This window comes from Panthera pardus, unplaced genomic scaffold (assembly GCF_024362965.1).
Source record: "Panthera pardus isolate Hobbes unplaced genomic scaffold, ASM2436296v1 HiC_scaffold_17, whole genome shotgun sequence".
Taxonomy (NCBI): Eukaryota; Metazoa; Chordata; class Mammalia; order Carnivora; family Felidae; genus Panthera; species Panthera pardus.
In genome coordinates, this window is record NW_026526732.1 from 113,345,863 (window position 1) to 113,360,361 (window position 14,499).

The 14,499-nt window shown below is 41.5% G+C and overlaps 1 long non-coding RNA gene and 1 pseudogene across 1 annotated transcript in view; one reads left to right on the plus strand and one right to left on the minus strand.

Annotated features, from left to right (window-relative positions):
* The window catches only part of LOC109252706 (uncharacterized), a 413,372-nt gene that overhangs the window by 340,691 nt on the left and 58,182 nt on the right, over window positions 1-14,499 (minus strand). The gene's annotated exons all lie outside the window — the stretch shown is intronic.
* LOC109252698 (10 kDa heat shock protein, mitochondrial-like) lies at window positions 14,042-14,320 on the plus strand (annotated as a pseudogene).

Below are 14,499 nucleotides of genomic sequence, written 5' to 3' on the forward strand. Positions count from 1 at the left end.
CAATTGGATTCTTTCTTTCATTCATTCATTCAGTTCATCATGCTTGAGTGCCTGGTATGTGCCCTGCTGAGGCTCTGGCCTTCACTATGAGATTATTAGTCTTTGGGCTCTGAGCACAAGTGTCTCCCCATTAATGAATCATGATTCAATCTATTTCTCCATCTGTCTTAACCCAAGTAAAATACTTAGAACAAAATTGATGAGGCATAATATTTGTGTTTCTTTTGGACGCAAAAAAATAGGAAACAGTGCAAGGTAGATTATTTATTTATTTATTTATTTATTTATTTAAAATTTTTTTTTTTATGTTTTTACTTGTTTTTGAGACAGAGAGAGAGCATGAATGGGGGAGGGGCAGAGAGAGAGGGAGAGACAGAATCGGAAGCAGGCTCCAGGCTCTGAGCCATCAGCCCAGAGCCCGACACGGGGCTCGAACTCACGGACCGCGAGATCGTGACCTGAGCTGAAGTCGGATGCTTAACCGACTGAGCCACCCAGGCGCCCCGATTGTTTTTTTTAATTGACTCACTGGAAAGATACTGGAGTCTCTTACAAAATCCAAGAGATGTTGAACAAGCAAGTGTCAGAAATGACAGAAATCAAGGCAACTCCAGAGCCTCAATGCCAAGAGTTTGTATGTCTGTACATCTTCCTTCCAGAGCAGTACATTGGACCCTGACTACATACCAGACAAGACCTTTCTGAAGTACCATATCCAGGCTCATCACAAACCAATTAAATCAGTTTGGGGCCAAGGCCGACTCAATAGTATAGTTTAAGAGTTCTGGGTGATATTAAAGTGCAGTCATTGTGGAACCACTCTAAAGGGCTGCATTTAACAAAAAGAATTATGCTGAAAACACTGCTATTTCAGTGTTTCTCTTAGTTGAGCATTCAGAATCCCACGGACAAAGAAGGTAATTGGTCCAATTTGGCAAAAAGGTACACCACAGCTGAATCAGACATGGCCCTAGGGGAGGCTCGTGAACCAAAACACGGCTTCAAGTAGGGGGACCAGCTGTCCTGGTTGCCTGAGACCGAGCAGTTTCACAGGATGTGAGACTTTGAGTACTAAAACTGGTCAAGCAGGTAAACCAGGGCAATTGGTCACCCTTTCAGGGAGCCACACTTGTGGTATAGAGGAGGGAGAAATTCTCAGGAGTGGGACAAGGTAGTTGAATACCTCAAGAGTCCTGCATCACATTGGGAAATCTTCATATCACTAGTGTCATTTGAAGTGTCTTATGACTCATGGTTGGGGGGGGGTGGGCAGGGGGTAGGGAGGAAGGGATGGAAGGGGCCGTGGATGTGGTGATTCACCTGAAGAACTACCAAAAGTAAAAGTTTAGCAACATCTCACCATACTTAATGCAGTATATTGCAAAGAATAGGTAAAACTGAAGTAAGTTTGGTGAATTAGATTCCAGAAACTCTTTTATGGTTTTAATATACTTAACAGCAAAAATCTTAAATATATACAGTGAAAAAATTTTTGTATAAACCCTGCGCGAAAGCTCTAAACTACTTGAAGTCTACTTCATAACCGAAACTAAAAATCACACACGTAGAAATGCCAAATGTGTCACAAATGTTATCTGTGACAGCCAAATGTCATCCTTTTCCACATTTTAAAATGAAAACATTAGAAGAAGTGGGACATTTTAACTTAAAAATGGCATGCTATTTCCGGTGTCTCTCTCTCTAGGAGTCAGGCTTGGCTGAATGACTTTTTTTGTTGTTAATCTTAATTGTTTTTAATTCAGTGGGCCAAAGGGCTACTCAGTCATAAGGCAATGGGAACAGGAGAGGTACAAACACTCATATGGGAGATTTTTATGACTGTAATAGCATTATCTACAAAGAGAAGATCACAGGAGCTCCTTAAATTATAAACTCTGTGATGAACATAAATCATCACTCAGTACAATGGGCCTCCTAGAAACCTACTGCATAGCTTCTAGGAGAAAGATCTAGAGGTCCCTAGGACTCTCGAACCAAAATAAACAGTGCCAATGGTACCAGGCATTGGGGAACACAAAATATAATTTGTTGTCTATAAGGATGCTGGGTAAGTCGAAAATTCCCTTCAGCAATACAAAGGAGGGGTCTGCGATAGATTTAATGCTGGAAGTTTAACACTGACTCAAGATATACCCTGCAAAGGAAAACCAGTGTCCTTGGAGTATGGAAGGAAGGACTAATCAATATAATACTGAACGAAGCTAACAATGAATGCCATCCAACTGACGGCAAGCACAGCTACAGACCTCCCAGTTGATGCACGCACAAATTACTGCCTGTGATATATGTTTTTGAGAAATGCATTCTAAGAAATAATCTTGCCGTGTGAGTCTGAAAGCAGACAGGTCTCATGATTTTGGTGCTCCAGAAGAGATTATAATCAGGTGGACAATAAATCTTAAAATCTCAGACAAAGACTAACTACAAATAAACAGAGGGTAAGGGCAATGCTCCTTCCAAGGAGACCTATGGCTTTTCTGAGCGATAGTTTTCTGGACTGCCTACATTCTAAATTTTTAATTCCTTAATTAGGCCATGGGAAATGGTTTATGCTCCTGAAAATATTCAAGTGATCAATTAATATGGTAGGCCAGAAGTCAAAAAGAGAAAGCAGGATAAGACTGACGGTTGGTCTCCCGACTAAAACTGATTCAGTTAATATTGAAAAGAGATAAATAAAATAGTTCAGATTAACAGTATAGTTTAATGAGCTGAAAAGAACTTGCCTGGTTGGATTTTCCCCTGATCTGCAATGTTTATTGCCTCGGCACTGACACAAAGTGTACTTCTCTATAGAAAGCACAAGCCCCTGTTAAAACAGACTTCTCAAAGAAAACCAGAGATCCAAGTTATTAGGGAAACCATAAGGCATTTTTCCATCTCTTCCTTTGTTGCAATTTGCTGGGGCTGTTTTTGTTTTGAGAGGGTTTAGATGGTCGTTGAATCCTCTCCACATTTTGTTACGACCTGCCTCACTTCTCTGGAAACGAGGCCCCCTGTCAGAGCATTCATTTGAGCTCTTATTTGGGGGACTTCCCCTCCTTTGTCCTCACTTTCCTTTCGTTTCCAACTATAGACGAAAACCAGGTTCCTGGGGGAGCTTACCATACTGAATTCGTGTTGTACGGTGCCCGGAACAGCGAAAGGTAGGTGCCATTTGGGTTAGCTCATCTAGTGCTCTCTTCGGCAGCACATATACTAAAATTGGGTTAGCTCATCTAAGAACACCTGTTCTCTGACTGAGTAGCACATGTCTGTGACCACCTGAGGCCCGTGTCAAGTGCACGATCACAACAGAGGTTTTGCACAGGCCGTGTGGCTGAATGCAAGTTTTGTTTCCCTGGCTCTTTTGTACCGACGCACGATGACAAGGGCTTGGCTCATCAGGGTGACCACATCTACAAGCTCGGTGCCTCCGGTTCTCTGTCTCAGGACCCTGGTGGCTCAGCTTTATCTCCTACTGAGGTTCTAAGCCCATGACATATATAGACTCTGGACCCACAGATCCATGGGTAAAACTTTCAGAAAAGAGAAAGCAAACAAAATTGCTTTTTTTTTCTCTTTCGCATTTATCATTAAGTCGAAAGGAAACACATTGTTTGAAATCTTAGCACTCCTGCTCAGAAAAGCTCCTTAACTAATTCCCATGGACAACTAAAAGCCTAATGCTCCTGCACTCATGCAATCCTGTTCCAAATCCCGACGGGCTAAGATCTGAACAAGCATCAGGAAGAGGATGACTGAGTCACGTGACCTCATTCTCCATTCATTTACAAACCTGGCGGATTTCTGCGTTGTCCAGCTGGTCAGTATTTTGCAAATGGGTATAAAAGTGTGGACTCTCCGAGTACTTTTTTAAACCTGAAAGTAAATTCCAGAGGTGTAGGACACCAGGGACCCCCAAAGGGCCTCTCGCGGCACACACTTGCATAAGCTGTCCTTCTAGGGAGCAGGGACAGGCCTGGCCTTGCACTAAAATATCCTGCTGACAGAGCATCGCAGAGAGACTCCTGGGTGATCCTCTGTAGGAACTTAAATCAAAGAGTCCAGTCCACGGATCTTAAGGCAAAACCCGTAAAGCCCTCAAATGCATGCCCAAACCAAATCTTCAGATACACGGAAAGAAAAGATAAGGCAGCTTCGAGAAATGAAAGAAGTAAAAAGCTACCTGGGGCTGTGAACTTGCTGTCATTCGCCAGGAACAAATTAGAGGGAGACGGTAGGGTTTGGGGGAAGACAGGAAAGGCTATCACAGACATTGTCTTCTGAGGACCACAAATCAACCAAGTTAAAAAAAAAAAAATCTAGTCACAACTTAGAGAAGGGAAATTGAAGCCAAATAATTAAATCAGTTGTCTTTACGGGACACCACACTTGTCCTAACTGATGATATTTTCATGGTCTATCTAAATATTTAGGACTGTTATAAATCCACAGCTTTGCAACAAGATAGTAAAAAAGCATGTTCACAAGGCTGCCCAAAATGTCATATTTAGGGGGTTGGACTCTTTCTGGCAAAACAATTACATCCCCAAAACTACCTGAACACGTTTTCCAAGAGTGCTGTGTAATCCCTAAAACAGAAAGAGATGGCCTGTGAGAGCTAGGCTTACCCCGCTAAGGGCTTTGGGGAAACAGCCGTTTCCAGAGCAATGAAAGTAGTGGGGGCAAATAAGAGAAGAGGAAAATAAATACGAGGAAGAGATTAGAAAGGAAATAATTACTTTTGAAAAATCTAATGTCTGTAAGTCAGGACCACACAGGTCAGCATGACCTGGAGGGATTCCATTTTGCTGACCCTGTCCTTTCCCCAGGGCATGGAGAACAGACCTTTAGGTCAGGCGGGACCTCGGGAGCTGGTGGGGACTGCGGGCCAAGAGGTGACTCACGAAGTGCACGTAGGAAGGGTGAGGTTGCCATGGCTTTCTGACCTAAGCAGGATGACTCTGCAAGGATTGCACAGGTGGACTGGTCCCACCTGTCCCCGCTTTTCTCCATGGAAATGAGCTGTCTTTTGGGGTGTACAAGTGGAAAAACATAAATCCTGATACTGATGGAGTTATCTTTACTTTTTTACACATACTATTGCATGAGGCCCACTAAATACTGATAGACTGCAGTCTTCATGGTGAAATTCAAAACTACTAAATCAGGGTCACTTTTTTAAAAAAAAATTTAGCGTTTATTTATTATTGAGAGACAGAGAGACACAGAGCATGAGCGGGGGAGGGGCAGAGAGCGAGGGAGACGCAGAATCCGAAGCAAGCTCCAGCCTCCGAGCTGTCAGCACAGAGCCTGACGCCAGGCTCGAACTCACAAACCGCCAGATCGTGACCGCAAGATCGTGACCTGAGCCGAAGTCGGACGCTCAACCGACTGAGCCACCCAGGGTCACTTTTAAGAAAGGTCTCCAATACAGATTCCCCCGTGGAATGCTAATATACTTAAAATTCTGCCTGGTTTTACAGGACAGTGATGGCCTTTTGACATCAGTTGGCCCCTATCTCCACTCATCTAGTAGCTGATTTAAAACAAAAAATCTGGGGGCGCCTGGGTGGCTCAGTCGGTTAAGCGTCCGACTTCAGCTCAGGTCACGATCTCACGGTCCGTGAGTTCGAGCCCCGCGTCGGGCTCTGGGCTGATGGCCCAGAGCCTGGAGCCTGCTTCCGAGTCTGTGTCTCCCTCTCTCTCTGCCCCTCCCCCGTTCATACTCTGTCTCTCTCTCTCTCTCTGTCTCAAAAATAAATAAACATTAAAAAAAATAATAAAAAATAAAACAAAAAATCTGAAATTGTTAAATAATTTAATAGGATTAAATCCACCCCAAATACAGTCCTGTCCATACTGTGTCTTGTCCATACTGTGTGTGGTAATAGGAGTTACTGAAAATGAGCTTGAAAGCTCTTTCTTTCCACCCTCAACCTGAAAAATACCACCACCCGCTTATTGCATCCAAAGCTGTATTTGTGGGGGAGCCCCGGTGGCTCAGTGTGTTAAGCATCCGACTTCAGCTCAGGTCATGATCTCGAGGTCTAGGAGTTTGAGCTCCAGGTCGGGCTCTGTGCTGACAGCTCGGAGCCTGGATCCTGCTTCAGATTCTCCACCACCCCCCCCCCCGCCCCTCCCCCACTTCCCCTCTGTGTCTCTTTCTCTCTCTCAAAAACAAACATTAAAAAACATTTTTAAAAAATGCAGTGTTTTATTTATTCAGTTGCCTTTAGAAAAGTTCTCACTCCATACATGTAATTATCGATGCCAAAGGATACCAATGTCACTCTCTGGCTTTCAGAATCCTTTCGAAGGACAGATTCCACAAGTCTCTAACACCACCGGTGTATAACTGATGACAGCTCCCCAGCTTAAGCAGCCCAAAGCTGTGATTTCCTGCACAAAACATATGGAAATCAAACTCTCTGTCATCACCTGCTATCCCTGGGACAGGTTATCACCCTGTGGACCTCCGCGGGGACTCTCATGGTGCTGAACTCCAGAAGAAGATTCAAGAAATTCACCACCTCATTTTCAAGGTGTGAATATATCCCATCATTATACATTACTTACTGAGCCTAGCAGGGCACCTGGCACCTATTATGACACAGGGCATTTTTATAGAAATTCTGAACCTAACTAGAGCCATCCCCCACCCAAGGGAAAGAAAAGACTACAGGCGCCAACATGTGTTGGAAAAGTTATTAGAATTCTGCCTTCAACCCATCACTTACCTACAGATCGGAGACAACCTCTCTAGTGCTACAAATGAGCTTTGAAGACAAGAGAATTTCACTTTTATACATAAAAAAGACCAAGTTTAAGAATCTTCTTTGTCCAAATTTGTGCCTCCCATTAGATTGACAGAACTAAAGCTATTTAGGATTTAGGGAGTATTTAGTGAGACAAATGACCATCCCGACACTAACATGCATTGAACACAACCCATTGCTTTCTTAATATCTCATTTTGCCATATTTCCTGACCCCAACCCTTGAGCAGGTGCTTAGAAGAATTTTACATCTCTTTAAGCATTCTTAGCCCTTGAAAAACATTGAGTTGAATCACATTTATGAGTAGATATAAAAGCTGATCTATCTTCAAAATGTAACCTACACTGACACATCCGTGTCAGAAATTTTAAGTAAATCGTCTGTAATCAGTTTACACTATTAGTGAAATGGAATGGCATCATTCTTTTATGTTTCCAGGTGACTATATAAATGCATTAGAACACTACAAGCTTCATTTGTCAGGGACACTACAAGATTCGTTGGAATAGGCGATGACAGATTCACATGTATTGGGATGTGTGTTGGCAAATACCTTCCCCGGCTTCTGAGGATGCTCATTTTATTTATTTGTCTTTATATAAGCGCTGAGCCCAAAATGGAGCTGAAACTCACGACCCCGAGATTCAATAGTCACATGTTCTACTAACTGGGCCAGTTAGGTGCCCCTGACGATGCTCACTTTAAATTGATTTTCTCATTAAAAAAAAAAATTCTCTTTAAATTACTTGCTTCCATTTTCTCCATGGCTCACCTAAAAGTTAACTGAAAGGGAAAGAGTGAGATATGAAAATAATACACAAAATAAGAAAAAGAGAGGACTATTCATCAATATTGATGAAATTCAAAAAACACATACAACTAATTTTCTGAATCTGATACTAACAAAAAATCTGAAAACATGGATTTTCATGGATCCATGAAATTTGAAACATGGAAAATTGAAAACATGGATTCTAAAATATAAAATTTACTCTGGAAGTGATAAGTAGCGAAATAGTTCAAATACAAAGAAAAGAAATAGAGAAATTGATCAAAAGTCTAGTTTCTCCTTTTACTAAAGGCACAAGATACACAAGGTGTCATAGGGGAATTTTACAAACTCTTAAGAGCAACTGATTCTAATGCTACTTACTTTGTTCCAAAGCACAGACAGGGAAGAAAAATATGTAAGTAATGAGGTATAAAAACCATGGTTATTGAAACCCAATAGAGATTACACAAGAAAGGACTTTTCAGACTAGTCTTACTCATGAACACTGAGTAAGTCCTGAGTGAGTAAGGGTACCGATTTCAGAAAGGCAAAAGCAGATTTTAGGGGAATGCGATCTAGTTGGAAGGCAGTCCCACAGGAATGCCCAGAAGCTACAAGGAAAATGTCCTAAGATAAGAGTATCTCAGGTTCATTATTTACTAATAGATTGAATCTTCTGAGCAAGTACACAGCAGCAGGAATTTCAAGAACTGGTTTTCAAAATGTAGCCTGCAAATTACCTGCACAGGATGCCCTGACATGCAGGTTATAGACGGAAGATTCAAGAAACTGCCCCCACACTTGCTGAATGAGAGTCATTTAGGGTTGAGGCCCAGGAATCTGACTTTTAGCAACTTTTAACGGATCCTTCTGACCACTAAAATTTAACCACTGTAATGTGCAAACAGTACGGCTCTACTCATGCTTCCTACTACACAGAATAAGGCTATTTGCAATATTGACTTTATCAAATGAGGCATTACAATTACCAAGGAACATTACTTTCATTTGGCCAGGATTTGTTAGTCCATTTATGATTATGGGTCTGTCATAGTTATTTTGCAATGCTTATTTTTTAGGCAAAAGTTTATAAATATGAACTAAAATTGCTATTTTATTTTAACGTTTATTTATTTTTGAGAGAAAGTGAGGGAAGGGCAGAGAAAGAGGGAGAACCAGAATTCAAGGTGGGCTTCACACCGTCAGCACAGAGCCCGACGCGGGGCTCGAACCCACAAACCGCGAGATCATGACCTGAGCCGAAGTGGTACACTCGACCAACTGAGCCACCCAGGCGCCCCTAAAATTGCTATTTTAATATGCTTGTTTAGTATAAACCACCTTCACTAGCCTTTTTTCCTATTGACTCATCTTCATTATGATATAATACAAAATGACATTCATTCATTAACAACTATTTACATACTAATTAATAATCTAACTTACCAATACTAGGTGCTGTTTAAAATAATGCACTATTTTTCTATGTACCATATTGTTTTCCTTCTTTGCAACAGTGAAAGAATTTTAATAATCACACTGCCTCTCAATTTTAAATAATTCTTCATTTTTAATATAGTGTCTTACATCAGTTATAGCTACATGACCTACACCTAATTCGCTAAACAGATGTGGCTGAGGATCTCAGCACTATTTTGCTTCCACAAACATTTTCTGTAGAATAGATTACACTCAATCAAGTCGTAACATCACAAAACGGCATTTTCCTGGCCAGTTTTTGCGGGCAAATTTCCTATTTGTTATAGAAGTCATTCTTTGTTTTGTCTCATGCGATTGATTTCTTATCCCATTCTTTTAAAAAGGAAGTACATTCTTCTTAACGTAGAGACTTTCATTCACTCAGCCTCTCAACGTTACCAGACAATCGTTACTGGTGAGTGGTTGGGAGAGAAAAGAGGACAATATCAAGTTCCCACCCTCATGTAACTGACGTTCATTTTCATTATTTCGTTAGTATATTTGTAATTTTTGACTATGGATAGCATGGATACTATTAGTACCCATTATTAAATTATAGTACCCTATTATTAAATGCATTAATCTTATTTAGAATATAGTATCTGTTGCTAAGGTGGTTGATGAGAACTATCTAATCTTTATCATGTAAATTGAAAACAAGAGGTTTGCTTCCTTCCTTTTACTTTGGGTATAAACTCTGAAGGCAGAGAGGGAGGAGATGGTGGAGGAAGAGGGTCCTGAGCTCACCCCCACACACACACACAGTGGGGCAACAAACACATGTAATGCAATTCACTATGAAAATGACCAGAACACTAGCAGAACAGTCCTTTCCCAAGTAACAACATAAGGAAAGCCACGTGGAGAAGGGTGGGAGGGGCAGAGACGAGGTGGGAACCAAACACCCCTGTGAGGACACCCACAAAGAGAAGGAATAGCATGGCCACAGAGGTCCTCACTGAGGAGTGAGGGGAGCGAGCCCCACGCTGGGCACCCCTCACCCTGGAGAACTGAACAGACAAAACAAGCCCCCATAACATAGGGCATGGAAAATCAGTGGTGCTCATCTCCAGGGAAGCCAGAGGGCCCTTGAAAACCAAGGACCAGCACGCTAGATCACTTGGTCAGAGACCCAGCAAAGCAGCAGCTATTGGAAAAGCACCTGGGTTATATGTGAAGGAGGTGTATTGACTAATGTTAGGGCAGGTGCTGGACAGGCAGAAATCTGTAGGAGCTTTCACTGGGGAATAAAAAAAAAAAAACAGTGCTAGCAGCCATCATTTTCTTGCCTGTCCTGTCCTTCCTGGACACCTGAAGGAGCCACTGACACTTCCGGCTGGCTCTGCTGATCCCAACTCATTCTCCCCTGCAAACAGGCCCACCCAAACTATCTGTCCCCGCTAGCCCCATCCAAAGCAGTTCCCACCCTGCCACATCTGGTCGGCAGCCTAGGAGGGGACCAGAGTCCCCTCGAAATGACTACCTCCCACCACACTGAGGAGGCAGTGCTGGCAGGGACCAGCATCCCTCTGAAGTGACTCCTGCCCCAGAGAGTTGGGGGCCAGCCCTGTTCACCAGCGCCTCCAAGAAGTCATGGCCGGTCATTACAGCCAGTCGGGCTGGGGGCCAGTGTCACCTACCGGAATGCCCACAGCAATTGTACCCATTGCGAAAGGAGGGTACGTGCAGCCCACAGAGGGGACACTCCTGGTTCTGGTGACCAGGGGGGACTGTGCTCCTGGGCCGCACTACACACCTACACACGGCCACTACTTTCAAGACCAGTAGACGGAACTGACCGACGGAACACATAGCAACAAACATATGGAGTCAGGCAAAATGAGGACACAGAGAAAATGTATGGCAAACAAAAGAACAAGACAAAACCTGAGAAAAAGAAATGGAATGGAGATAAACTATCTACGTGTTAAAGAGTTCAAAGCAATGGTTGTAAAGATTCTCAGCAGAATACAGAGTGAATGACAGAAAATATGAAAAGGCAGGGGCACCTTGGGAGGCTCAGTCGGTTGGTGTCTGACTTCCACTCAGGTCATGATCTCAAGGTTAGTGAGTTTAAGCCCTACATGGGGCTCACTGTTGTCATTGCAGATACCTGCTTCAGATCCTCTGTCCCCCTCTCTCTCTGCCCCTCCCCCACCTGTGCTCCCCCCAAAGTAAATAAATATTTTAAACAAGAAAAAAGAAAACATGAAAATGAACCAACTAAAGAATACAGTAACCGAAATGAAAAATATGCTAGAAGGAATCAACAGCAGAAGCATCAAGGAGCAACATGAAAACATCAAGCATACTGACATTCACATAATTTAGAGTCTCAGAAAAAGAAGAGAGAGAAAAGGGGGCAGAAAACCTACTTGAAGAAGTAATAGTTGAAAGATTCCCTAACGTAGAGAAGGAAACAGACACCTAAGTCCAAGAAGCAAGGAGAATGCTCAAGAAGATGAACCCAAGGAAGGTCCACACCAAGACATATAATAAAATATCAAGTCCATTATAGAAAGACAAATATCATATAACTTCACTCATATGTGGAATTTAACAAACCAAACAGATGGACATGGGGAAGGGAAGGAAAATAAGATAAAAACAAGGGGGCAAAACCATAAGAGAATCTTAAATACAGAAAACAAACTGAGGGTTGCTGGAGCAGTGTTGGGTGGGGGGGATGGGCAGTAAGAAGGACACTTGTTGGGATGAGCACTGGGTGTCATATGTAAATGACAAATCACTAAATGCTACTCCTGAAGCCATTAGTACCCTATATGTTAACTAACTTGGATTTCAATAAAAAATAAAAATTAAAAAAATGATGAAAATATCAAACATTAAAGAAAGAATCTTAAAAGCAAAAGAGAAAACAAATAGCCATAAGGCTATCAGCTGATGTTTTAGCAGAAACTTTGCAGGCTGGAAAGGGGTGGCATGATATATTCAAAGTGATGATAAGAAAAAAAAAGTACAACCAGGAATACTCTACCCGGCAAGGTTATCATTCAGAAGTGAAGGAAAGATAAAGAGTTTCCCAGACAAACAAAAGCTAAAGGAGTTCATCACCAGTAAACCAGCCTTACAAGAAATGATAAGGGAGTTCTTTAAGCAGAAAGGAAAAGGCCATAACTAGAAGAAAATTCTGAAAGAAAAAAAAATTGCGGGTAGAAGTAAGCATATAGTAAAGGTAATAGATCAGTACCTTGTAAAGCTAGTATGAAGGTTTAAAGATAAAACTAGTAAAATCAATTGTATTTACAAGAATTGGTTAAGGGGATATATATATATATATATACACACACACATATAAATACATGTATATATATGTATATATGTATATATACATATATATACATGTATATATATATATAAATGTGGAGGGGCGAATAAAAAAATAGTGCTTTTAGAATGTGTTTGCAGGGCAACTGGATGGCTCAGTCAGCCGAGTGTCCAACTCTTGATTTTGGTTCAGGTCATGATCTCACAGTTCATGTGTTTGAGTCCCACTTTGGGCTCCTTGCACTGACAGTGCAGAGCCTGCTTGGGATTCTCTCTCCCTCTCTCTCTCTGCCCCTTCCTGCTCATGTTCTTTCTCAAGATAAATAAAAACAAACAAACAAACTTAAAAAAATGTGTTTGTATGTAAGTGACCAACAGCTTAATATAGACTGTTATTTACATAGGATGTTATTTATGAACCTCATGGTAACCACAAACCAAAAACCTATGATACACACACACACACACACACACACACACACACACACACACACACAAGAATCCCAGCATGACAGTAAATAAAGTCATAAATCACAAGGGAAGAGAGCAAAATAAAGGAATAGAGAGGCATTGAAAAACAACCAGAAAACAATTAACAAAATGGAAATAAGCACATACCTATCAATGATTACTTTAAATGTAAATAGACTAAATATTCCAATCAAGAGACACAGGATGATGGCATTAACAACAGCAACAGGGGTGTGCAGGTGGTGCAGTTGCTTAACTGTCTGACTCCTGATTTCACCTCAGGTCATGATGTCATGGTTTGTGAGTTTGAGGCCCATAGCAGGCTCTATGCTGATGGTGTAGAGCCTGCTTAGGATTCTCTTCCTCTTGCTGCCCCTCCCCTACTCAGGCTGGCTGTCTCTCTCTCTCTCTCTCTCTCTCTCAATGTAAGTAAATAAATAAACTTTAAACAACAACAACAACAACAACACAACTACGTTTGTCTCTCACCAGCCCACAAGAACCTCGACGCAGACCTAAACACATACAAACTGAAAGTGAAGGATGGAAAAAAGATAATTCATGCAAATGGAAGTAAACCAATAACAAAAAGCCAGGGTAGCAATACTTACACCAGACAAAACAGACTTTAAAACAAAGACTGTAATAAGAGACAAAGAAGGGCATTACATAATGATAAAGGGATGAATCCAACAAGAGGATATAATAATTGCAAAATATCTCTGCAACGAACAGAGGAACACCTAAATATATAAAGCAAATATTAACAGACAAAAGGAAAAAATTGACAATAATACAATAGTAGTAGAGGACTTTAACATGCCACATATATCAATGGATAGATCATCCAGACAGAAAACCAATAAGGAAACAGTGGCTTTGAATGACACACACTGGACTAGATGGGCTTAACAGATATATACAGCACATTCCATCTCAAAACAGCAGAATAAACATTTTTTTTCAAATGCACATGGAACGGTCTACAGGATAGCTCACATGTTAGGCCACAAAAAATGTCTCAATAAATTTAAGAAGACTGAAATCATAGTAAGCATCTTTTGTGACCACCACAGAATCCAGCCAGAAGTCAATTATAAGGAAAAATCTGGAAAAAGAACATGAACATATGGACACTAAACAACATGCTACTAAAATCCAGTGGGTCAGGTCATGTGGCCCGTGGGTTGGACTAATGGTATCCTTGCAGTGGTGGCAGCTCCAGAACCAAGTCATGGTGGCCGGAGTCATGGCAGGACAGACATTTAGAAAGTTTCTTCCCCTATTTGACTGAGTTTTAGTTGAAAGGAGTGCAGCTAAACTGTAACCAAAGGAGGCATTATGCTTCCAAAAAATCCCCAAGAAACTAGTGCAACCAGACACAGTAGCTGTTGGATCAGGCTCTAAAGGAAAGGGTGGAGAGCTTCACCCAGTTAGTGTGAAAGTTGGAATTCGAGTTCTTCTCCCAGAATATGGAGGCACCAAAGTAGTTCTAGATGATGAGGATTATTTCTTATTTAGAAATTAGAAATAATTTCTTGTATTATTGTCAATAATAATTGTCAAGAAATAATTTTCTTTTATTTTTTTTAATGTTTTTATTTATTTTTGAGACAGAGACAGAGCATGAGCAGGGGAGGGGCAGAGAGAGAGGGAGACACAGAACCTGAAGCAGGCTCCAGGCTCTGAGCTGTCAGCACAGAGCCC